Source organism: Aegilops tauschii, chromosome 1 (genome assembly GCF_002575655.3).
Source record: "Aegilops tauschii subsp. strangulata cultivar AL8/78 chromosome 1, Aet v6.0, whole genome shotgun sequence".
Classification (NCBI taxonomy): domain Eukaryota; kingdom Viridiplantae; phylum Streptophyta; class Magnoliopsida; order Poales; family Poaceae; genus Aegilops; species Aegilops tauschii.
Window position 1 is genome coordinate 275,444,022 of NC_053035.3, and position 26,123 is coordinate 275,470,144.

The 26,123-nt window shown below is 41.3% G+C and overlaps 1 long non-coding RNA gene and 1 pseudogene across 5 annotated transcripts; one reads left to right on the forward strand and one right to left on the reverse strand.

Annotated features, from left to right (window-relative positions):
* Window positions 1-5,819: 5,819 nt before the first annotated feature.
* On the forward strand, window positions 5,820-8,600 carry LOC109755808 (uncharacterized; annotated as a pseudogene).
* Window positions 8,601-9,066: 466 nt separating this feature from the next.
* On the reverse strand, window positions 9,067-25,378 carry LOC109755820 (uncharacterized). 5 transcript variants are annotated; one of them, XR_012181220.1, is made up of 9 exons: window positions 25,025-25,309; window positions 23,920-24,148; window positions 23,738-23,813; window positions 22,447-22,617; window positions 12,452-12,523; window positions 10,240-10,348; window positions 10,049-10,099; window positions 9,903-9,931; window positions 9,361-9,657 (listed from the first exon to the last, which is right to left on the reverse strand). It is a non-coding gene; the product is annotated as an uncharacterized lncRNA (long non-coding RNA). The 5 variants fall into 5 exon arrangements; XR_012181221.1 differs by having other exon boundaries at window positions 10,240-10,539; XR_012181218.1 differs by lacking the exon at window positions 22,447-22,617 and having other exon boundaries at window positions 9,067-9,657; window positions 25,025-25,378.
* Window positions 25,379-26,123: the final 745 nt, after the last annotated feature.

The following is a 26,123-nucleotide window of genomic DNA, read 5'->3' on the forward strand; positions in this document are numbered from 1 at the left end:
GGCCAGCGATGGGAGTACGTGGGGGCGGTGAGGCCTGCGCGGCAGCACAGTCGGCCGCAGGGAGGAGGGAGCAGGCAGTCCCGCCGGCGCTTGTTTGAGTGGCTGGAGCAGGAAGAGCAGAGATTGAAGAAGCACGACGGCCGTTGGATGGACATCCAACAGTCACTGCTTGTGCGTCAACCTTTTTTTTTAGGAAAGCCTCAAATCTGTGGAAAACATCATGCAACCCATCTGCCATTATTTCTAATAATTTACAGTCCATTTGCTAATTCTTAAGGTTTTTTTGGAGCCCATATTCTTTTTGTTAGCATTACAGCCCATATTGTGGCCACGGTTAAAAAATTATACGAAATTTTGCATATTTCGGTGCGGTCCGAACTGTTTTTAATCCTGAAATTTCGAGTCACATTCAAACTGATTTTAAAAATAAATGTATATCAATATAAAATCCAACAAATTGTCCACGCAAAAAAATCAATGCAATTTAAAATCTCGAAATGAAAAAAAGAAATTTGAAACTAATTGCCGGTTTGATGTGTTTTAAAAATGTACAACCCATTTCTCATTACTTATAGGCCATTTTCTCGGCCAGCCGAATGAAGCTCTCCTCGTCTTGAAAGATTTGCAGCCCAACAGGCCTGACAAAGCGACTTACTTGGCAAATCACAAAAAAACTAGGCTGTGGCCGTGGACCCGGCTGTCAGCCTCTCCACGTACAGTACTCTTCCGATGGAAGTCGGTCGTTGACCACATTGACCATGCCGCGCCGAGAGCACCAAGGCGGTGGACGATGGCGAGGCCTAGGAAGGGGACGACGCGGAGCCGGGGAACACGCGGCAGTGGATGCCCATGCGGAGACGAGTACGAGGGTTCACTGGTTCGGCTGCGGTGTGTGGCTACCGTCGCCGCAGAATAACAGGGGGTGTGGGTGAGTGGAGGGATGGCCTGGCCAACGGTGGGAGTAGTATGGGGGCGGTGAGGCCTCCGCGGCAGCATAGCCGGCCACGGGAGGCAGGAGTAGGCGGCAGGACCGGCGCTGCTTTGGGCGGCTGGAGCAAGAAGACCAGAGGTTGAAGAAGCACTATGGTCGTTGGATGGACATCGTACGGTCACTGGAGCTAGAATCGTTCATATTGACTAAGTTGACAAAGCCCTCTGCCCCCGTCAACTTAGTAGGCCCACAAGTCAGCCACCCACCATGGTGGGTCCCAGCTAGCAGGGGGTATTCATTTTTTGTGCATCATAAGGAGGCACTTCCTTGCGTGCAAAGATATAGCTGGTGGGTCCGACCTGTCAGCGGGGGGAACGTTTTTTTTTTTCACGAAATACAGAAGCCCTTCCCGTGGGTCCTAGCTGTGAGGTGGAGGAATCATTATTTTGCGCGTAATAAGGAGGCATTTCCTTGTGTGCGACCATGGACCCAGCTGTCAGCCTCTCCACGTACAGTCCACTTCCGATGGATGTCATTCATTGACCACGTTGACCAGGCCGCGCCGAGAGCACCAGGGCGGTGGACGACGGCGAGGCCTAGGAAGGGAACGACACGGAGCCAGGGAAGACTCGTCTGCCGTCCCCGGAGAATAATAGCAGGTGTGGGTGAGTAGAGGGATGGCTATGCCAGCGATGGGAGTACGGTAGGGTGGTGAGGCCTGCGCGGCAGCATAGCCGGCCGCGGGAGGAGGGAGCAGGCAGTCCCGCTGGCGCTTGTTTGAGCGGCTGGAGTAGGAAAAGCAGAGATTGAAGAAGCACGACAGCCGTTGGATGGACATCCAACAGTCACTGCTCTCGTGTGCATTATTTCTAATAATGTACAGCCCATTTGCTAATTCTTAAGAATTTTTTTTGGATCCCATCTTCTTTTTGTTAGCATTACACCCCATATTGTGGCCACGGTTAAAAAGTATACGAATCTTTTGCATATTTCGGTGCAGTCAACTATTTTTAATCCCGAAATATCGATTCACATTCAAACTATTTTGAAAAATAATTTATATAAATATAAAATCCAAATAATTGTCCACGCATAAAAATCAATGGAATTTAAAATCTTGTAATGAAAAAATTGAAACTAATTCCCGGTTTGATGTGTTTTAAAAATGTACAGCCCACTTCTGGGCAAACTGAATGAAACTCTCCTCGTCTTGAAAGATTTGCAGCCCAGCAGGGCTGATAAAGCAAGTAGGCCTCGTTTGGGTATTTCTTTTGAAAAATAGAACTGGGCTAGCCATTTTCAGCAAGAAAAAAACACAACTGGGCTCATGATGTGGTAAACATAAATAAAACCCTAGCTAGACGGGCCACAACCCCTACACAGCCCCGTTGTTACCCTGATCCGTCGCTAAAACTAGTATAAATAACTGGTTGGGATTTGTTAGTTGTTACTATATTTCACTCTAAATTAAACGACTGGCAAGCCATTTGGCTTGCTTCAAAGAAAATATGACAGTCACAGCCGAGTTGAAAAGGGCAAGAACATCTAACTCCAGCTTACAAACTGTACAAAAGCACGAGGGTTAATTGTTCATCAGGTTTACAAAAAAACCAGGTTGAAAAGGGCAACAACATCTAACTCCAACACTGTTTTTCGCAGTCACAGTCAAATGGATCGGTCAGGTCCATGAATGAACATCCTGGGTCGTAAAATTTACTGGATTATGACCAGAACATGTTGTAAATAGAAGCGCGACACGTTCAGAAGCTCTTTTGCCTACCTGAAACTCCTTTTTTTGCTCTTCCACATACCCATCCGTCAAAACCATTCTGCTGATAAACTTAAGCCTGATGGACATTAGTAACCTCGCATTCAGCAGGAAGAATGTCACAAATCTAGTGTTTGCACGGTTGGCTACATATCGTTCTATCGTTATTGTCTTGAATCGAATCTCATGAGAAGTGAGAAAATCCCGATGCTTACGAATCCACCGATTGGTTATAACTTTTTTACCCCATCCTGTTGCCTAAATAGATATGAAGATTGAAAACAGTTAAGGTCTAAAAAAAAGAGTGTCAAAAGAGCAACAGTTGAATGGTTAATTCTAGTACACTATATGCGGGCTTCCAATGTGCGTGAAATTGTCACCTTTATATACAACTTCTCCAGACATGGAAAGCATTGCAGGAAGCCAATAATCTTGTTCAGATCAAAACTATTCATTTGGATATATAAGATCTTGACAGAATCCAGCACCATTGATAGGCCATCCATGGAGAAACTCTTCATTGAGCATATAACATAATATTAGTACAAAATGTGTACTCCAAGATGACATATAACCTATGCGCAGAAATTTAAAATGCAGCTTATGGTTACAAGTGTAGATGATAATGTAAAGTACCTGAAGAACTGTGGAGCCAAACACCATATTGAAATGAGCACAGAGATCATGTATTACACCCAAGGTCTCCAGTTTAGGCGCAGAGAGGACGGTTATTTGCAACGGTGAATAACTAGAATCAATGATCAACCTTTGAAGTGAAGGGGCATCTTGGATGATGAGCTGCCTTCCGTCAAAACAAATTCCAATTCTTACAAGGTTAGGCGACTTTATTTGGAGACAACCGATTCTAACTGTGAAAACAAGCACCAAGCACTCTAGGGCAGGGCAACTGGAGTGGATGATGTTGTGCAATGAGGCCTCCGATATACGAACCCGCATAAGTGAAAGTTTCTTCAGGAATGGGAGTCGAAGGTTTAGTACCAGATTGTCTGGTAGGTCACACAGCGCAAAGGTGGCGGTGTGGAGAGAGGAGGAAAACCGCGAGATGGACATCGGTGCTGAGGGCACATGTAGATGGCGTTCGGTATCTGGTAGGTGATTTCCAGGGGAATAGTAGAACTCAAGCAGCTGTAGTTCTGTGAATTCAAGGGATTTCAGCCAGGCGTCCACCGTGCGGGGCATGCTATGCTTGCTCAGGCAGCATGACGGGATTCAGAGGCTTTGAACGGAGCCCTGGTGGGAGGAGATGATGGCTCTAGGGATTTCAAAATCATTGAAGAGAGATAGCTGACGACAGAGATTAAGGGGAATGGCGCGCCATAGAGGGCGCCACCGAATTGAGAGGACTTGGGTGCGGCAGCAATCCTTGGTTGGAAGAAGCAAGATGATCTCCCCAAGGACGGCGTCCGGGAGATCGTGATGCGGTCCACCCGAGATTCTACGGGTTCCTGGGATCCGGTGGGGGCGGGGTCGCCGCTTCTCCCCGCGCTGCCGGGTGCGGAATCTACAACAGGCGTCGCCGCTGGCGGGAGCCTCATCTTCTTGGCGCTGGGGTCAGCCGACTCCATTTTCCTCGAGGGCGTCGCGTCGCGCTCATGGATTTGAGCAGAGTAACAAATGACGAGCCTAGTTGTAGTGCGAGTGAAGAAGAAGGGGAGCTGGGTTTTTTCTGTAGTAGTGAGGAAGAAGGGGAGCTGGGGTTTTCTGTAGGAGTGAGGTGAGGAATTTGGGGGTACGAGTGGAGCGAGCTGACGTGAGGTGGGTGGGAGTGAGGAGGAAGAAGAACACCCAGGTTTTTTTGGGGGCGGTGTGCTGGGTGTGGGTAGCGCCTCTCATTCAGTAAATATATGGACTTTTGAATTGATTTTACTATTTACTAGTGTGGATGGGCTGTTTTGTCTTGGGCCCAGAGAAACAATCTATCTATCTATCTATACCTATACTAATTAGCGACTCCCAAGAAATTACCATGTTAATCAGTAATTAGGAACCGTTAATCTGGTGGGACCGTGTTATTACGGTGCAGATCAACCATATTTTTTTAAGATATAGATCAACCATTTTTTTAGTGGTACATCAACCATATAAATCTATTAGAAATCCCAACCGCATGCTATCATGATTGCACGATATATCTACTCCGTATATAGCCCTCAAAATTGTGAAAAAAATGCCCTCAAAATCCCTCAAAAAAGTCTATCTTCTCCACGTCTCTTACTCTCCCTGTAAAAAAATCCCAATCGTGCGCCATAGTCTCTCCTCCTCCCCACGGTCTCCTCCTCACGTTCTCTCCTCCCCATGGTCTCCTCCTCCCCAGAGAAAGGAAATCAATCATATCTCTCAAATTGGAGCAAGGAAATTAGGAAATTGATCTGGTGCGCTCACGCCATGGAATCTCTCCTCCTCCTCCCATGGAAAAAACAAACAAATCTCTCAAATTGGAGCAACCAAGTTGGGGAATAGACCAGGTTCGTCATTTTTTTAATTTTTTTTTCCTGATTTAACATTTGAATTGAACTTATCTTTTCAATTGCATTAGGATTCATGTTTTCTATTGCGTCCTTTGACAGTCCTAGGATTCAATCCTAGGTTTGCTGACGTACGCTCTTTGGGCACTTCGTGGAGATCGCGATGGGGCAGAACCAAGCCCATGCCGCCATCTTATAAATTAACTGCAGCCTGAAACAAACTATCTACACATAAAGGAGGCTCCTGTCGGTCGTGAACATCGTCGCTGGTGAACCTTCTCCTGTTTGGTACGTAAGCTTCGTCGTTGCCCAGTTTTTCAGGGATTGTTTGTTTAGTTGGTTAATTCAAAATTTTAGTCTATTTACTTCATATTGCTTATGAACTTCACAATGGGCAAGAGGAAATCTTTCTTCGCAAGTGAAGCCTTGGATTTGCCAGAGACTAAGAAATTACTAAGCAACAAAATTATGCTTGCTTACAATTCAAATTACTTTTTGTTGCTTTCTAGCCCAGTTCTGAGAGAGATTATTTCTTTCGTTGGTTCAATCAAATTGTTAGGCTCTGGACTTCATACTACATGCAATTTGCATGGCCACCAATATGTAATCTTCTGGAAATTGTGTTTTTATAGGTCAACTCCTTTTGTTTACCTTCAAAACAATGGCATACGATATGCTCCATGAGATTAGCAATCAGAAGGATTCCTGGAAAGTCAAGGTCAGAATAATTAGGCTATGGGATGCCATTAATCTCAACAACAATGAACTAATTAGCCTTGACATGATACTACTTGATGAAGAGGTTAGCTTAATGATGAAACTTTATGAATTTCCAACATAAATACACTATTGTGAGTTGTAGTAGTTACTATAATATTGATGCATCTTCTCGCTGCACTGTAATGTTTCAGGGTACTATGATACATGGCAAGGTAATGAAGCATATGGTTAACAAGTTCAGACCATTGATCCAAGAAGGTTTAGTCTACATGATAGCAAATTTTAAGGTTATGTCTGCAATGAATTTCTGTCCAGTTGAAAGCGAAAAGGTTCTAAATTTCTTGCACACGACAAAAATTCAAGGGATAAAAGGTCAAAAAAAATATCAAAATAGCAGAACAAAGCTTCACGTTTTGTACTGTCGAAGTTCTTTCCACAAGAGACAGCCAAAAGATTTACTTATCTGGTATGATTATATTTGTTTCAATTATTAACTTCCATGTATTATGCATATTAATACCACTTTATTAGCAGATGTCATTGGCATAGCAAGTTACATAGGACATATTGAAGAAACACAGACAACCCACGGGATTTCAAAGATTCAAGATATTGTGCTTTGAATTGAGTGAGTACACTAAAAACAATTAGACAAGTACAATTATCGTGGGTGCTAATAGGTATTTCTCTTGGAATATACAGGGATAAAAAAATTAATATTAGACTATGGGGTAATAAGGTTAGTCAAATTGATGAAGATTCTTTGGGGCGTGTGGTCATAGTAACATCAACTAATGTTAGAAAACTGAAAGGTTTATATTCGTATTAACAATGGGCAAGTATTTCTAGGCGTGTCTTTTTTATACACATAATCTAATATATCAAAGTGCATGCAGAGTACTCGCTGTCATCTACAGGTGCGACCAGAGTATATATCGATTTGGATATCCCTGAAACAAATGAGCTTCAAACGAGGTGAAACAGATTTTCTGCAGTAATATGAAAAACATGTTCTACTACATACATGGATACTTATCTCATGCAAAACAGGTATTGCTTGCAAGATGATATGGTAGAAGAAATAGAGCCGGAAGCCCACTTGCAAGGCACAATTCAAGAACAGATGCTCTCTAACAGAAGAACCCTAAAAGAAATAACTGAAATTACATATGAATCTGAAAAACAGGTATTTATAGTTAGTATTATATTCTTTTCTCATAAATTTTATGTGCTAATTTAACCTGTAATGGACAGGAAAAGTTCTATACTACCGAAGCAATGATTAAGTCAATTAATACATCAGATGAGTGGTACTACATAGGATGCTGCAAATGCAACAAAAAAGTACAGAAACAAGGGAACCACTTCTACTGTCCGAAATGTCAAAAAGAACCTGAGAAGATATGTCCAAGGTGAATTTCATACTATCTCATTCTTTAGTTAGTAATTTATCCTGCACTAACCACATGTTCCATTTTATTACTAGGTACAAACTGAAACTAGAGATATGTGATCTGAGTGCAACAACAACTTGCACCATGTTTGAGGCAGAAGCAAAAAAATTGATTAAGTAATCTGCAAGTTTTTTGATAGAGAGGGATGATTGTGATATCCATGAGCAGACAAAAGAAATCCAGAAAATATGTGGGCAGAGATTGATTTTTCAATTCAGATTGAATGACTATAATTTGAAGTACGGTTATCATGAATACACTGTTCATAGAATCTTTTTCATAGATTCTGAAAAAGATACATCAGTACATCATTCAAATGTTGAGCAGGTATCATCTATTTCTACTACAATGCTCTATATTATTTTGTATCTACATGCCATATTTTGTAATGATGAATGTTGATGGCACTTTACCCAAATTGAAATGTTTTGGTACAAGCCTCTTACTGACACACCCAATGTCTTGAATGGGCAGATGGAGGATGATAAACCCATTCTAATAGACACTAAAAAGACTAGGAGGACTAGGAACACACGTCATGTACATTCTGATGAAGAATCAGAAAATCTGGATAGTCAAGAGAAAGATGAATCCATATCTGTTGTTGATAAGAAATCTAAGAAAAAGGGAATTCAAAAAGATAGCCATGTAAGTTTTTTGCTGCATTTGCTTATTCTTTCATAGTTCTGCAAGTCACTAATTGTTCCAAATGTTTTTGGCAGGAGCAAGCGGACAAGTTATCAGTTATGAAAACTATAAAGCAAGAACCGGAGGATGATGAACCCACTATTAACCGGACTAAAAGGGGTAGGAGAAGTAGCACAACTCATGTTGTACACCTTGATGAAGAACCAAAAACTGAAGGTAGTCAGGAAATAATGAAATCAAAATCTATGGAAGCAGGCCCCAAGAGGAAACGCGCCGTAACTCGCAAATGTGCTGGTATTGATAGCAAACAAGTAAACAATCACCATGAAGAAGAATCAGAACAGGCAGGTACTCAGGAGCACAATGATTCAAGGCCTAGGACAAGGCGTAGTTGTGCCAATAAAGAATTGATGAACAAAGACATTCAGAAGTGTGGTGTATCAAGAACTCAAAAGTCAAATCATTGATTAGTGGAAATCCAGTTATTTAGCATGTAATAGAACATATAGGAGCATCAGATTTGTACTTTATATGAACATCATTGTTTAAGATTGGTTTTAATAAATGTAAATGCGTACCTTCGTGTTAGTAAAGTCATTAGTGAAAAGCAGCCACATGTGGTGGTACATCAGTTTTACAAAAAAAATTGTCATTTATCGTACACATATTAGCGATTTTGACATGTTCATCCGCTATAGAATATGCCTCTCGACGACATACAAATTTTCACATGTTCAGACACTACAGAGAAAGCATATGACAGCCAAACAATCAACGATGTGCACATCATCATCTGTTCTCGCCAAGAGCCCATCGTGCGTGGAACTAACGACCACTAAAACTGAAGTGCACCACTTAGTAATCTGCATTGCCAATCAATAGGTCATTCCATCTTGCCATCTAGACATATCATGTGTGACCAGCCATGACTCAGATTTTAATTGGAATTAAATAGGTTAAATATTATAATTCTTTAAAGAAAAACAATTCTGTCGAGATAAGGAGTCGTGTGTGTAACATACAATTCTCTGAAGAAAAACAATGGGTAGACAAGACGTGTAAGAAACAGAGACGTGCATATATTTTAGTATACATGGAAACTGACTTCAAGTAGGAGCCATCTATCTGGTGACATAAAATAATAACGGCTCAGATATTGTATAGGTTTAAAACGTACAGATGACAAACTCTAACCTACAAACTCTAGCCTTAACTACGCTTCTTTACAAATAAGAATTCTATATCGACTCAATTCGTGCACATCCAGGCAAGACATCGCCCCTGATCTCATCCTTCATCACATACATGCAATAATTAGTCCTCTCGCCAGTAATAAGAAGCAGACAGGTTGTGTGGCAGTACTTGCAGGTAATGTTCATTATCTCCTTCCACAAATAATACATGCATGTCTCCTTGCAATGATTAATATATGCATTAACTCTCCGATCTCATTACACATGCTTTGTATTAACTTGAATTACAGAGAGAAAGCGCCGATAAACTTGGGATTCAGATCACTAATTACAGAGCGTGCACATCCCGGCAAGACATTGCCGTCCTCTCGCAAGCAGCAAGGAGCAGACAGGTTGTGTGGCAGTACTTGCAGCCAATGTTCATTATCTCCTTCCACAAATAATATATGCATGTCTCCTGCAATGATTAATATATACATCAACTCTCCGTTCTCATTACACATGCTTTGTATTAACTTGAATTACACAGAGAAAGTGGCTCACCAATTACAGAGCATATACGTCCTCTCATTGGAAGGTGACAACACAAGTATCCTTCTTTCACAATAGAATAATGATTTTAGACGATTTAAAAGCCTTTGTTGGAAAACAATCCATACGAAAAAGAATCTTATCAGGAAACTATCTGTTCCATACAAATACCTTCAGCATCCTTGCAAACAATGTGGTGCCTGACATGTTTACATTAAATTTATCATCAGCAATTCTGAATTTCTGGACAAATAAAATCAGTTACGTATAAGATGCCCTCACTTATATCTCAGAATAAAATCAGTTACACTTTTTACCTCATTTATTTCAGGATTCACTAGCCGCAGTCAACATGCGTCGAACACGCACTAGAGCACATCAAAACAACGAAAGGTATTCATTACCACAGTACCAAAAATAATCATATAAATATTAATTTACCTGGATTATTAAAATGATAACAAAATAAAATGTAGGAATATGTGGCGTCATCAAGGAATCCAAATACCTGAGCAAGCAGCCTCTAAACTAGCAACACTCGAATCTAATGATAGTCAATCAGACATCATTAGAGCAGCTGCAAAGGAAGCTAGGCGGAAAACGAAAGAATCCTCCAGCTGAAAAAGGCAAGCAAATGACTAAGGACAGAAAAGGGCAATGATTGTGAAGTATCTAATGTAGCGAAGGATGTCACTCAAGTTTCATATCTGGGAAAACCAAATTGTGTTTGTGAATTTTGCAATGCCATTATGTGGCATGGAGAGAGAAGCACAAGCACAGGTAACATCACAGTTCCAAAATTTGGTCTCTGCTGCAAGGAAGGGAAAGTTAAATTACCACCACTGAAGCAAGCTCCGCTGTATCGCCGACAGCTACTACGTTACAATGAAAAAGGAGAATCATCAAATTTTCGCCAGAACATCAGGTTGTACAACTCGATGTTCGCATTCACTCCAATGGGAGGAAAGGTTGACTATGAAATTAATAAGCAGGCATCTGGACCGTATGTTTTCCGTTTGAATGGCAAGAATTACCATCAGATTGGCACTTTACTTCCTAAGGATGACGTAACGAAACCAAAATTTGCCCAATTGTACATACATGACACAGAAAATGAAGTGTGGAATAGGATTAATGCATCTTCTTCAACGGAGAGTAAGACACAACCAGATGAAAACATTGTCAAAGGACTACTGGAGATGCTTGATGAGCACAATGTTTTAGTCAAATCATTTCGTATGGCAAGGGACAGATTCCAAAACCTACGTATTAAAGATGTAAGACTAAGATTGATCAACAAAAGGTCGAAAGATGGACGGCAATACAACCTACCATCTGCCTCAGAAGTCGCAACACTAATTATTGGGGAACAAGATGGAGAAAATAATTTTGATATAATAGTTGAGACCAAAGACAGAATGTTGTAGAGGATTTCAGAGTTGCACCCAAGCTATATGTCAATGCAGTACCCCTTGCTTTTTCCATATGGAGAAGATGGTTTCAGACCAGAAATAGAGTATGAAAATAAAAGAGGCAGCAAAGGTAAAAGAAAGTATGTAACAATGCTGGAGTTTTATGCGTATCGCATACAACAACGTCTGAACCAAGCTTCAACATTGCAAATGAGTGGACGTTTGTTCCTGCAGTTCTTAGTTGATGCAGCAACGTGCATTGAACAGTGGAGACTAAATTGGTACAGGACAAACCAAGGTAAGTTGAGGACAGAACTGTACAGAGGACTGCATGATGCAATAGAAAATGGAGATACACGAACTGAACAAGTTGGACAAAGAATCATACTACCCTCATCATATAATGGCAGTCCAAGAAATAAGCAGCAAAACTACCAAGATGCCATGGCGATTTGTCGTTGGGCTGGCTATCCTGATCTCTTCATTACTTTTACATGCAATCCAAAATGGCTGGAAATACAAGATATGTTGGACCTGATTCCAGGCCAGAAACCTGAAGATCGTCCAGATATCGTTGCCAGAGTATTCATGTTAAAACTGAAGGAACTTATGAATGACATAAAGAACGGAAAGTGTTTTGGACAAACAATTGCAAGTAAGTTTACCTAATAAGTACATAATCACTCTTTCCTAGATGATTGTCCTAACTCATTTCTTCTCAAATTTGTTTACTTTCATAAAGTTGTCTACACTATAGAGTTCCAGAAAAGAGGCCTCCCGCATGCACACATACTGGTGTTTCTACACCCAGATGATAAAGATCCAAGTCCTTCCCAGATCGACAAAATCATATCAGCCGAAATTCCTGATAAGAATAGTGATCCAGAAGGGTACGAAGCAGTGCAAAATTACATGATACATGGTCCATGTGGTCAAGCACACCCAAAATCACCATGCATGGTCGATAAAAGTTGTGCCAAACATTTCCCCAAGAATTTTTGCACTGAGACTACCATAGATGAAGATAACTATCCAGTATATAGAAGGCGAGATGATGGCAACACTGTGGACAAGAATGGAGTGAAGCTAGACAATAGATTTGGTGTGCCATACAATAGAAACCTACTGGTCAAGTATCAAGCCCACATAAATGTTGAGTGGTGCAACAGGTCAAGGTCTATAAAGTATTTATTCAAATACATCCACAAAGGAGAAGATCGAACAACCGTCTTGATAGAAGCGGAAGACCAACAAAGTGAAACAAGAGCTAGCAAATTAACAAACAGGGACGACGAAATCAAGAGGTACCTTGATGCCCGGTATATATCTGGATGTGAAGCCGCATGGCGCATATTTCAGTTTCCTCTTCAGTACAGAGACCTGCGGTTGAAAGGTTACAATTTCACCTAGAAAATGAACATGTTGTGGTGTTCCCGGACTCAATGGATTTAGATCAAATTGTATCCCGGCCTAACATAGAAAAGACAATGTTCACAGAATGGATGACAGCCAACCAGTTGCATGAAGAAGCTCGAAGTTTGACGTATGCACAGTTTCCAACCAAATGGACTTGGCATGCACAAGAGAAAGAATGGAGGAAAAGGCGTGGTGGAAAAAAAACCATAGGCAGGATTTACTATGTGTAGGGTAACGCAGCAGAAAACAAAAAAATTTCCGACCTACGCACCAGCCCAGGACCACTATGGAGACTGCATACATGGTTTGATCTTTTTCGTTACCGACTCGTAGCGCAGCGGGAAGTAGAGTCGATGACGATCGGCGGTGCAGATCCCCGCAGCTAGGATTTACAACCTCCCAACCGCGAGGATGTATACCCTCATCTGCTCCTCAGACAGCCCTCCGGGAGGCGGTCGAACAGCCCCCCGGACGGTGTCGCGGACAGCCCTTCGGGAGGACCTTCGAAACTCGAACGGTCACTCGGACAGCCCTTCGGGAGGACCTTCAAAACTCGGACGGTCACATGGACAGCCCTTCGGGAGGCACTCACGAACTAAGACCGAAACTACGATCTCTCTACAGAGTTGCACACATACGGTGTCATCTATCCGGCAGGGCTTCGCCGTCCAGAACTAGTTCCTGCCGGAACCCAGACAGCCTTACGGCTCTACGAAACTCTTTTCGTGGGAGGGAGAGAAGAAGCCAGATAATGCATGGCATGTGTATGAGAGCAAGGGATGAGTGTGGAGGGCTGCCCCTCCACCTCTATTTATAGGAAATCCCAAGGGGGTAGGGTAGTTTCACAAAAAACCCAAAATGCACATGAATGAAGTCCTTCCACAAGGACCTAGGAGTGAAACCAAGGAACAAGAGGGTCCCCAAGGGGGGATACCCCATGTGGCCGGCCACACCCCCATGAGGGGCCCAAAAAATGGCTCCTATCCATCCATGTCATCCCCAAGATCTTTTGGAGCAAAGCCCCAAAAGGTGGCTTTCCATAAAGTAACCATAAAGCTGATTTTCACTATTCACGACGACATTTTTCAGCGTCTGATCGAACTGAAAATATTTATGTGGGCTAAGAACATTTCCAGTACCCACTAAAATGATTTTCAATGCGTTCTGAAACAATTCCGGTTTTAGTGATTTTCATCTGCGAAACGCATCTGAAGTGGCTCCGGCAGCTCCGGAACATTTCCGGTTTTTATCTCAGAAAATTCCAAAAAGCTTCCAGAATGATTCTGGCATCCTCCAAGAATTATCAGGCATGTGCCGAAACCAATTTGACTTAATGGTGTATCCCGAAACAACTTTTCGGTATCATCAAAACTTATCCGATGACCTCTCTCTGCGGTACGATTCCGCTGTCCGAAACTTTTCGGTGTCCGAAACTTTTTCGGTGATTTTCTCTCAGACTCCCTGTCTAGTATTCAGCAGATAGATGACCCTTAAGCGTGTGACCCTATAGGTTCGGTGAAGTATAGACATGACCCGGAACCCCTTCCGATCAATGATCAACATCGGAGCCGTGGACACCCATATTGACCCCTATACCCACACGAATAAATATTCGAGTGAACCTCCAGTTGCCGTGTGCTATTCCTGTTGCTTCGCGATATGTTACAAATACCCGAGGTGAGACATGTTGGCATTCCCGTGGATCAACAACTTGTCCACTATGCTAGTTAGCTCGTTACCGGTATTGTTCTCTTTTCTCGTTATCGTGTTCCGGCATCCCCGTGATCAAATCACAAAGTGTCTGGCCAGACGATGATGGATACCGTAACACCGAGAGGGCCCAGAGATATCTCTCCATCGTCGGAGGAGCAAATCCCAATCTTGAGCTATCAAGTTACTTGACACACTTTTCCATGAACCCGTAAGCCGCCGTAATAGCCACCCATTTACGGATGACGTTTAACAAACCCCAAAGTTCATGAAGCAAGCATGAAGAAACTCGATACTCTCATGGTCTAAGGAATCATGCAAACGTTAACCATCTCTGTGTTATGTACCAATAAACTTGTGACGAATGAATCTCATAGCATAACATCAATCCGGGTCGATTCAACACAAATGTTCTCTTAACATTGTGCCCTCAAGGTTGCTGACATAGACATGCCCATGATCAGGAAAACATAACCATCATGCAACACTTGAGCTAGTCTTAGAGGCCAGACTAGGAATACATTTTACCGTTTATTATTCCACACGTGCATATGAGTCTTCCTCCGAGCCTCGTGGTTATTGCAGACTCGAGAACCATAGCAGTTATAGCATGGAACATAAACATAATTATGAACTCGGAGATAAATAATATCATTTATTATTGCCTCTAGGGCATATCTCCTACAGACTCCCACTTGTACTAGAGTCAATAATCTAGCTTATGCTAATGCACTTCACACCTGTGGCACACCGGTGTAACTATGCTTCGCTTGTGGTATAGCCTGATGTCCAACGGATCTGATGACTTCAGTTCCGTGTGTATCTTTGCATGTCCTCGCGTTTTCACGTTTTCACAAAATTCATATTTTGTGTGGACTTGGCTTTGTATGTATGTGAATCACAGGTTGAACCTGGATTCCTCAGACTGAGTTATGGAGCAACTACCTGCAGTAGTGTCCCATTGTCAAAAGCCATCTTGGAACTATACTAAGTTCATGAATGAACTATATGATTCAACATCTTCTTTGTCGCTTCTAAAGCGTCAACATACTTAGCCCTTGTTATAGAATTCGCCACAGTAACTAGTTTGAACAAATTCCAACTAACTGTGCCACACATTGTGTGTTACACAAAACCCTTAATTTGAATCGAAAATCGCATGGAGAAAAGATGAAGACTGTATCGATGTAACATTTTACAACGAACTCTTCATGATCTCTGCTTGCGAGAAAACCATGTCATCAGTACTTACTCTAGTACTCTGTGACATCTTTCACTGTTGTCCCATGATCAGTAATTTGATCACTTTGGTATCCATAATCGCAACACCTTGGGAGTATCGGACATATCTGGTTGTTTTACATACCATGGAATACATGATTAATCCAAACACAAAAGTGTGTGGAATCTACATCATGTATTTTACTCATCAGTGTTTTGGGACACCGAGTCTTGCAAAAACTCTTTCCATGTGACTTTGGCAAGAATCACTCCTTGGCGTTTTAAATGCTAAAAGGTTTTAGCATCTTGTCAATATGTATTCATTGCTTAGCCCCATAAGGTAAATCTATCTCCATAGATCATCATTCCTAATATTGAGGCTATTTAGCCTAAGCACTTCATCGAAAAACTATTTTCAAATGAAGTCCTAATTCGTGTCAAGAAATTTATTTCCAATTACCAATGTGCCAAGCACATAAGGTTTTTAGAAATATTATTACGCTCCCACTTACTTTCTTGAATTACAAGCATCTTCGTTACCCATTGATGAAGTCAAAACCCCTTTGACCATTTCATCAAAACACGAAGATTCCAACTCCATTTTGCTCTCTTCTGTCCATTGCTGGAACTCTGAAGTTTGCATACCTACTAGCATCCTCTGGATCGACAAATTACTTTGGACTGTATCATATACAAGTCCTAGCTTTCATTTCCATCAGATGGAAATCCTTTTATCATCCATGTTTCATATCTCATGATTGAAATATGTATTAATTGCTAGTTCAACCCGAACCGACTTCAAGCATCGCTACGATGAAAACAACCTCATCGTAGTCAACTCTTGAACTTGTTATTTCAACAAGTCGAGCTTTATGGATAAAACATTTTATCCGTATCAGTTTTAAGTTCCATAAATATTCTTTAGACTCTAAGTCTTCCGAAAGGTGTATCAAGGTTTTAATCTTGAATCACTTATATGGAAACTAACTCGGGTTGTATTGGCATTTAGCCAATTCCGGAGTCAGGGCCCATCAACGCTTCCTTGTGTATCGTAGGCATAATGTTGTCTAACAACAATATCTCGTTTGCGCACCTGAGAGGTTTGCACGAGCCTTGCCTACGTGGTTCAGCTGCAAGTTCGACCGAAGTTCATACATTTTATTGTAGAGACTTCCGTATCAGTCGCAGTAGGAAACTCTGGAATTACTTCCAAGGTCTCTTTCCTTTGATCTGATGACGTAGATACTGTTTATCTCGTCGAGTTGCACTATTCTCCCACTCACCTTTTTGAAAGAACCATTCTCTTTAAAAGCACACCGTTTCGCGGCAAAACTATTTGCCTCGGTATAGTGAGGGAGGAATACCCAACATTTTGGTATAACCTACAAAGTAGCACTTGTCTGATTTGGAATAGGTTTGTAACCTTTTACACAAGCCCCATATTCCAAATGTTAAGAAAAGATATAACATGGTTGGGCGTACCATACCATGGCTTCATTTCAACAGACCCGATGTAGCTCTTTTCAGTGTAAAAGCCGCAGTCTCTAAAGCATCACTTTAAAAGGGATAATGGCAAATTTATTTATGTCATCTTTCACGTTACCATGTCATAAATGGTTTGATTACATCTCCACAGACTTTCCACTTGCAGTGGTGTTCCGGGAGGTGCAAGTTATGAAACCCCTTTCACAACTCATCAGACATTCGCTAAACATGTAACTCAAATATTCCTTTGTGCAATCAAATTGCAGAAACATAATTTTCTTGTTACAATAACTTCTACTTCATTTTTGAGAACCTTTCGAATGATTTCAAAAGATCCAGACTTACGTCTCATCAAGTAAATATCCATATATCTACTTGAGTCATTTCTGAAGATAAATAAATCCACCACTAACAACACTTATCGGACTACACACATCAAATGTATGATCACTAATAAGTTTGTTGTTCGTTCCTTATGGCCTGTGAACGGTATTTTAGTCACTTCACTTTTCGGAGGAAAGTTGCAAGTGTCAGATGATTCAAAATCAAGAAGACTTCAAACTCCATCATAATGGAATTTTCCATGCGGTTTCTCCAATGTGACCAAATGTAGTGCCACACTTGTGTGGTATTCTTTTAGTCTTGCGACATTTAGCGTCAGTGTTATGGATGTATCATATTACCATCAATATTCATAACATACATGCCATCTTGGATGGAAGCATGGCCCTTCATGTTATTCATAATACTTAACAACAATTGTTGTTTTTATGAACAACTCTTTTGCAACAAACATTGTGCAATGGGCTAGAGTGTATGAAACTCTAAAATGAATTATGAAAGTAAACCCAGAGGTATTGTATTATTATCAATATTCATAACATACATCTCATTCATAATGAAAGTATGGCCCTTGTGTTATTCATAACATCGAACATAAAAAGTTCTCTTATGAACAACCTTCTTGCAAGATACCTTATGCAATGGGATAGAGTTTGTAAAACTCTAAATGAATTATGAAAATAAATACAGACGGCAATACACCGATGGAAGGTATAGTAACATTTACTATGTTCCCTGTGTATACCTTAACCTCATTTCTAGCTAGTCTTTCAGGCCATAGTAGTTCTTACATCGAGTTGCAACAGAATGCAATCGAGCGGGCAATTTTGTGATGAACTCACAATACCCAAGAATTAGTGATTAACATGTTTAACCATAATTCACAAGAACTATATCTTTGACCAGCCTTCTATACATCAAAAACTTGTATGACATTCATACATGAGCTGGATATTCCAGTCTTCTTTCCTTTTGCCTTTATACTTCTAACAGTTTAACTTTTAGTATTTCTCCTACTCTCAGAAGAAGCACCCAACTTAAGAGTGGCATTAGCCCCGGACTTCCTAGGCGTGTAAGTCATACTAACACCCTTTGGACACTTCTTTTCTCTTTAAGTTGTTGTTTTATTCACCTTTCATTATATGACAGGCGTTCTTCTGGATCCCTTTCCCAACAGTCAAATGCATAGTAAACACTTTTACTAATACTTGCAAACAAACATTGCTTTGTTTGTATCTGAAAATAATTTTCAGTTCCATGAATATCATATAACTATCCCAACTTTCGAAGTTTGGGTTTCATGGAAGCAAACATATTCCACTTGACTGTAACAGAATTCTAGCTTGGATCGAAGGACGAGAGTCACATGATCCATAGCATTAGCGGGAGGATACGGAAAGCATGCGATAGGACAATGTCCTTCTCGGCACTTTTGAGGACAATCCTCATATTACGTTACCAATTGTAAAGTTTTAACCAGATATTTAACAGCTATTCAATTTTAATAGGGAAGGTGGAAATGCGAGCCATTATTCTACAACTATTATGCAAGAAACACTTAGACAGTGTTCATAATTAATTGCACTGAGAATTAAACATGTTAATTCAACAGTGCGCTCCCACTCAAATCAATATCTCTCACAATTAATTTTGAGTGATACAAGATCCAGACTTCAATTCATCGCCATAGAATCATCATCTCATAACGGGAATTTTAATCGGTAGGCCAACTTGCCGATCACATCTCTATGTGACTCTTGCTCATCTTTCGATGCGTGTGTTCCGAGCTCAGGACGATCCTGCCATGAACGTCAAGACAACCAAGTGATCTTGCTGCGAGGTCTGACCTCACCCGCCTCACACTTCTCTAATCGTTCGTACCCATGCATCCATGGCGCACCCCGAAAAGATAGGTGCCGTGACGGTGCTACACTTGGGAGAACACTAACTACTTGATATTTTAAGTGAGAGATCACCCTAATAAAAGCGACTACCGCGCAATCAAGAAGGGTGCATCATAAGGGATAAACATCTCAGGCAATTCATAATAGCATGATATGGTATAGCCCTTTCTGACGGAGAAGTATTTCATTTCTTCGTCTTCGGCATTCGCGTCGGTGTTCACCTTCGCGAAGATTGCCACCACCTTGTCGATGCACCAGATAATATTGCTATCTCTATAGCTAACAAAATAATGCATTACAACAAGGTTGACACGCAGGTCATTAAAGTGCAATCATATGGCTCCAGCCATCATGCCGAATCATGACACACAGGTCATGTTAATCAAATTACATCATATAGTCATCTCATACATAATCAAATTAGTATGAGCACTGCTATACCACATCACATGCACATCCTGCAAAACCAAGTTAGACGCCTCTAATAGGTTTATGCAAAATTTTATTTTACGTGGCTTCTAAGGTTTTGACTTAAACCGCAGCTACCAACGTTTTATCATCAAGTATGATTATTCAAGTTGCTACATTAACATCTCGGGGTGTATGAAACACGAGATAATTAAATCTCGAGCCCCATACTAAACTTCGTCATACGCATGACCCCCGTGCAGATAATATCTGCAATGCCCTTTCATCTGCGAATTTCATCTTTCTTTTGACTACGGCAGAACCCAAAGAACTGATAGCACTTCCATGATCAATCAGGATCACGGATTGCCAGAACTTTGTCAAATTCCACCATGCTGTCTCGAGATTGAGCAAACGCAAATTCTAGGGAAGCAACAAGAACGTCAGGTAACAGATTTCATCTGTCACCCGCATAAATAATTTTCAGCAATAGATCTCATCTACTACCTAATTATATTATGCAATACCCATACATCTCCATGTATTCTAGATCGAAACCTGCATCTACGCATAGCACGGCTCTTGATGCCACTGTAGGGTAACGCAGCAGAAAACAAAAAAATTTCCGACCTACGCACCAGCCCAGGACCACTATGGAGACTGCATACATGGTTTGATCTTTTTCGTTACCGACTCGTAGCGCAGCGGGAAGTAGAGTCGATGACGATCGGCGGTGCAGATCCCCGCAGCTAGGATTTACAACCTCCCAACCGCGAGGATGTATACCCTCATCTGCTCCTCAGACAGCCCTCCGGGAGGCGGTCGAACAGCCCCCCGGACGGTGTCGCGGACAGCCCTTCGGGAGGACCTTCGAAACTCGAACGGTCACTCGGACAGCCCTTCGGGAGGACCTTCAAAACTCGGACGGTCACATGGACAGCCCTTCGGGAGGCACTCACGAACTAAGACCGAAACTACGATCTCTCTACAGAGTTGCACACATACGGTGTCATCTATCCGGCAGGGCTTCGCCGTCCAGAACTAGTTCCTGCCGGAACCCAGACAGCCTTACGGCTCTACGAAACTCTTTTCGTGGGAGGGAGAGAAGAAGCCAGATAATGCATGGCATGTGTATGAGAGCAAGGGATGAGTGTGGAGGGCTGCCCCTCCACCTCTATTTATAGGAAATCCCAAGGGGGTAGGGTAGTTTCACAAAAAACCCAAAATGCACATGAATGAAGTCCTTCCACAAGGACCTAGGAGTGAAACCAAGGAACAAGAGGGTCCCCAAGGGGGGATACCCCATGTGGCCGGCCACACCCCCATGAGGGGCCCAAAAAATGGCTCCTATCCATCCATGTCATCCCCAAGATCTTTTGGAGCAAAGCCCCAAAAGGTGGCTTTCCATAAAGTAACCATAAAGCTGATTTTCACTATTCACGACGACATTTTTCAGCGTCTGATCAAACTGAAAATATTTATGTGGGCTAAGAACATTTCCAGTACCCACTAAAATGATTTTCAATGCGTTCTGAAACAATTCCGGTTTTAGTGATTTTCATCTGCGAAACGCATCTGAAGTGGCTCCGGCAGCTCCGGAACATTTCCGGTTTTTATCTCAGAAAATTCCAAAAAGCTTCCAGAATGATTCTGGCATCCTCCAAGAATTATCAGGCATGTGCCGAAACCAATTTGACTTAATGGTGTATCCCGAAACAACTTTTCGGTATCATCAAAACTTATCCGATGACCTCTCTCTGCGGTACGATTCCGCTGTCCGAAACTTTTCGGTGTCCGAAACTTTTTCGGTGATTTTCTCTCAGACTCCCTGTCTAGTATTCAGCAGATAGATGACCCTTAAGCGTGTGACCCTATAGGTTCGGTGAAGTATAGACATGACCCGGAACCCCTTCCGATCAATGATCAACATCGGAGCCGTGGACACCCATATTGACCCCTATACCCACACGAATAAATATTCGAGTGAACCTCCAGTTGCCGTGTGCTATTCCTGTTGCTTCGCGATATGTTACAAATACCCGAGGTGAGACATGTTGGCATTCCCGTGGATCAACAACTTGTCCACTATGCTAGTTAGCTCGTTACCGGTATTGTTCTCTTTTCTCGTTATCGTGTTCCGGCATCCCCGTGATCAAATCACAAAGTGTCTGGCCAGACGATGATGGATACCGTAACACCGAGAGGGCCCAGAGATATCTCTCCATCGTCGGAGGAGCAAATCCCAATCTTGAGCTATCAAGTTACTTGACACACTTTTCCATGAACCCGTAAGCCGCCGTAATAGCCACCCATTTACGGATGACGTTTAACAAACCCCAAAGTTCATGAAGCAAGCATGAAGAAACTCGATACTCTCATGGTCTAAGGAATCATGCAAACGTTAACCATCTCTGTGTTATGTACCAATAAACTTGTGACGAATGAATCTCATAGCATAACATCAATCCGGGTCGATTCAACACAAATGTTCTCTTAACATTGTGCCCTCAAGGTTGCTGACATAGACATGCCCATGATCAGGAAAACATAACCATCATGCAACACTTGAGCTAGTCTTAGAGGCCAGACTAGGAATACATTTTACCGTTTATTATTCCACACGTGCATATGAGTCTTCCTCCGAGCCTCGTGGTTATTGCAGACTCGAGAACCATAGCAGTTATAGCATGGAACATAAACATAATTATGAACTCGGAGATAAATAATATCATTTATTATTGCCTCTAGGGCATATCTCCTACACTATGCACAACCAACGAGCGGTGAAAAATACTACTTGAGAATGCTGTTAAATACCGTCAAAGGATGCAGATCATATGAAGAAATTCAAACAGTTGATGGGGTTGTACATCCAACATTCAAATCCGCATGTTATGCTCTTGGGCTACTTAATGACGACAAAGAGTGGGATGACTGCATCAAGGAAGCATCCCATTGGGCCTCTGCTCCTCAAATGCGCCAACTTTTCTGCACAATACTTTTATTTTGTGAGGTGACGGATCCCGCAAAGTTGTGGCAAACAAATTGGGAGTTACTATCTGAGGATATCCAACGTCGGCAAAGAAGAATATTCAATTTTCAGGCCCTGGAACTCAACTCGGCACAAATAAAGAGCCTGCTCCTGGCAGAGATAGAACAACTATTGACTAAAGGTGGTAAGTCCCTCAAAGATTTTCTAGGAATGCCACTACCAGATAGTTCAGTTCTTCAAGATCTAAATAATAGATTAGTAAATGAGGAACTAAACTACGATAAAGATTCTTTAAGAATAGAGCACATGAAATTACTGCATAAGCTAAATCAGGATCAGAGGATGGCTTTTGACGTTATAATAGAATCAGTCAACGACAGTCTTGGAAAATTGATTTTTGTTGACGGATATGGTGGAACTGGAAAGACATTTCTGTGGAAAGCAGTCACGACAAAATTAAGATCTGAAGGAAAAATAGTTCTAGCAGTTGCTTCAAGTGGTATAGCAACACTTTTTTTACAGGGTGGAAGAACATCTCATTCAAGATTTCACATTCCCCTCAAGATCACTAACGAGTCCACATGCAACATCAAGCAAGGAACATTTCTTGCGGAGCTAATAAAGAAAACGTCACTGATAATATGGGATGAAGCACCTATGACACACAAGCACTGTTTTGAGGCACTAGATAAGAGTTTGAGAGACACACTTCGATTCACATATGAGGACGCAGAGCATAGACCATTTGGAGGAATGACAGTAGTCTTGGGAGGTGACTTCAGGCAAATCCTACCAGTTATACCGAAGGGGAAAAGGGAACATACCATTTCTGCATCAATAAATAGATCCTACCTATAGAAGAACTTTGAGGAGTACCGACTCAAAGAAAATATGCGTCTGAATTCATCCGAAGGTAGTCGAGAAGAGAAAGAAAAAATAGCTGAATTCGCAAACTGGATACTAAACATAGGCGATGGCACAACGTCAACAATAGATGAAGAGGATTGGGTTAGCATCCCAAAGGACCTTATTTTACTTGAAGGGGATGACCCGAAAGCATCTACTGTTAACACCACCTATCCCGACTTACACAGAAAATACACTGATAGAACATACCTTGAGGAAAGAGCGATCTTGTGCCCAAGAAACGAGACTGTTGACCAGATTAATGCCTACATCATGAGTCAAATCCCTGGAGAAGAGGTAACCTATTTCAGTTCAGATACAACATGCAAGGCAATGTCTACGGTGGAAGATGAAGATATGTTGTACCCAACTGAGTTTCTGAATAGTCTTACATTTTCTGGAATACCAGACCATGAACTGAGGCTGAAAGTAGGATTACCAATAATGCTTATGAGGAAGACCAATCAAAGTGCAGGACTTTGCAATGGGACAAGACTAACAATAACATAGCTAGGAAAGCGTTTCATTGAAGGCCAGGTCATAACAGGTCCTAACGTTGGTGACAAAGTTTACATCCCACGAATTATAATGTCACCAAGTGATTCAAAATGGCCTTTCATTCTGAAAAGGAGACAATACCCAATATCAGTGTGCTTTGCTATGACTATAAACAAAAGCCAGGGGCAATCTCTCAAAAAAGTTGGACTCTACTTAGAAAGGCAAGTGTTCACACATGGACAACTCTATGTTGCAATGTCAAGGGTGACCAGCAGAAATGGATTGAAGATACTCATCTCAGATGAAGAGCGTCCATCTGACAAGGTTGCAAAAAACATTGTTTACAAGGATATATTATAGATTTTGTTACAAGCATTCTGATAGGACTAAATATAATGTGATGCAGACATAGCAGCCTTATTTGGTTTCAAATTGATATATCTGAAATATTTTAACAGAACGAAATTTATTTACTTTTGGGTATCTTATTATATTCGTATATAGTCTATAGTCATTATTTAATTTAGTCTGATTTTAGGATTTCTAGCAAACTCAATGTTTTGATGCATCCATTTAACAAACCCAAATATAGTGTTTGTGAGCTTGGGCCCTTGACTTTTTTTATGGTGTTTCTCTGAAGATTGAACTATATTTAAGCTCTCTCTAACTGTAAGAGGACGGCCACTGTACTTTATTTTCATAGTATTGGAAATACATTCATAAGACAATGTATTCACACAGATACCTGATGGAGGGCTCACAACTGATTTGACAAAAATCAATATCAGTTATGTATGCATCACGTATGTGCTTTTATCAATTACTATAACCTTTCTTTCTTCCCTAGCAATTCAGATCTGATTTAACAAATAATAGAAAATTCCAAGAGTCTAATTGCTAGATAAAATATTAGAAACAGTAATTTGATAACCGTGCTATGCATGCCTGAAATTTATTTCATAGAGAGAGGACATGGTAAGGCAAAGGAAAGATATGCACCTGTTCGTACAAACACAGGGTCAAGGGAAAATGGGGATGGATAAGAGTCGTCGCCGCTTTTGCTGGATGCGGAAACTCCGCTCAACAACGCGGGCATCAGAGGAGATTGCAGATTCACCGGGGACGACCTACCACACGGCAAAGGGGAACGACGGATGGCTGCCGCTACAGCCGGCGTTAAGATGTGGTTCGCGAGGAACGACTTCCTGAGGTTACTGATGTACGTTGTCAACGAGAGCCACTGGCGCAGCCACTCTCATGGGGCCGATCAGGCGAGCAAACTAGACAGGACGCCAGCGTCGACCGCGGCCGGCGAACCCGCCGACGACCCAAGCAAAAAAATCTATCACTGATAAACATGCGCACAGTAGTGTAAAGAGGAGTAATATGTTACTCCTTCTATAAGAGCGTTTAGATTTTTTTGAGCGAAGTTTACACCGTTTACATAGTGATCTAAACGCCTTTATATTTCTTTAGAAAGGAATCTATAAGAGCGTTTAGATTTTTTTTGAGCGAAGTTTACAGCGTTTACATAGTGATCTAAACGCCTTTATATTTCTTTAGAGAGGAAGTACCAATTTAAATGTGATAGCAAATTAATTAGGTTTCATATATTAAAAAGTTGTGTAATAAAAGAATATGAGACCAATTAAATTAACTCCGTACCAAATATGAGCAAAGAAAATGGGGATAATTATTTACCTTGCTTACAATTTAATCCAAATGAACATCACAATTCCTTTCAAATAAACTAGCTCTGTACAGTGATAAAATACAAGATGGGTTTAACAGAAAATACAACCAAAAAAATACCAATCTAAACAATACACATGTAATGGCCTCCTAGAAAAGTAACTACAAATCATAGCGAAATCTAAATGTTGAATATCCAAAACAAATGTTAATTTAAATAAAAGAAATTAAATATATTAAAAGATTTTTGTTTGTCAAAAGAATAAATTTAGCGCTCTTTAGATTCAACCATTCATCTATTCAGACCCAGATACTTTAATAAATGAACTAAATAGTTGCTATTTATTGTGATGGTTTTATCCAACCACAATAAATATGCTAGCCCGTGCGAATGCACGGGTTGACG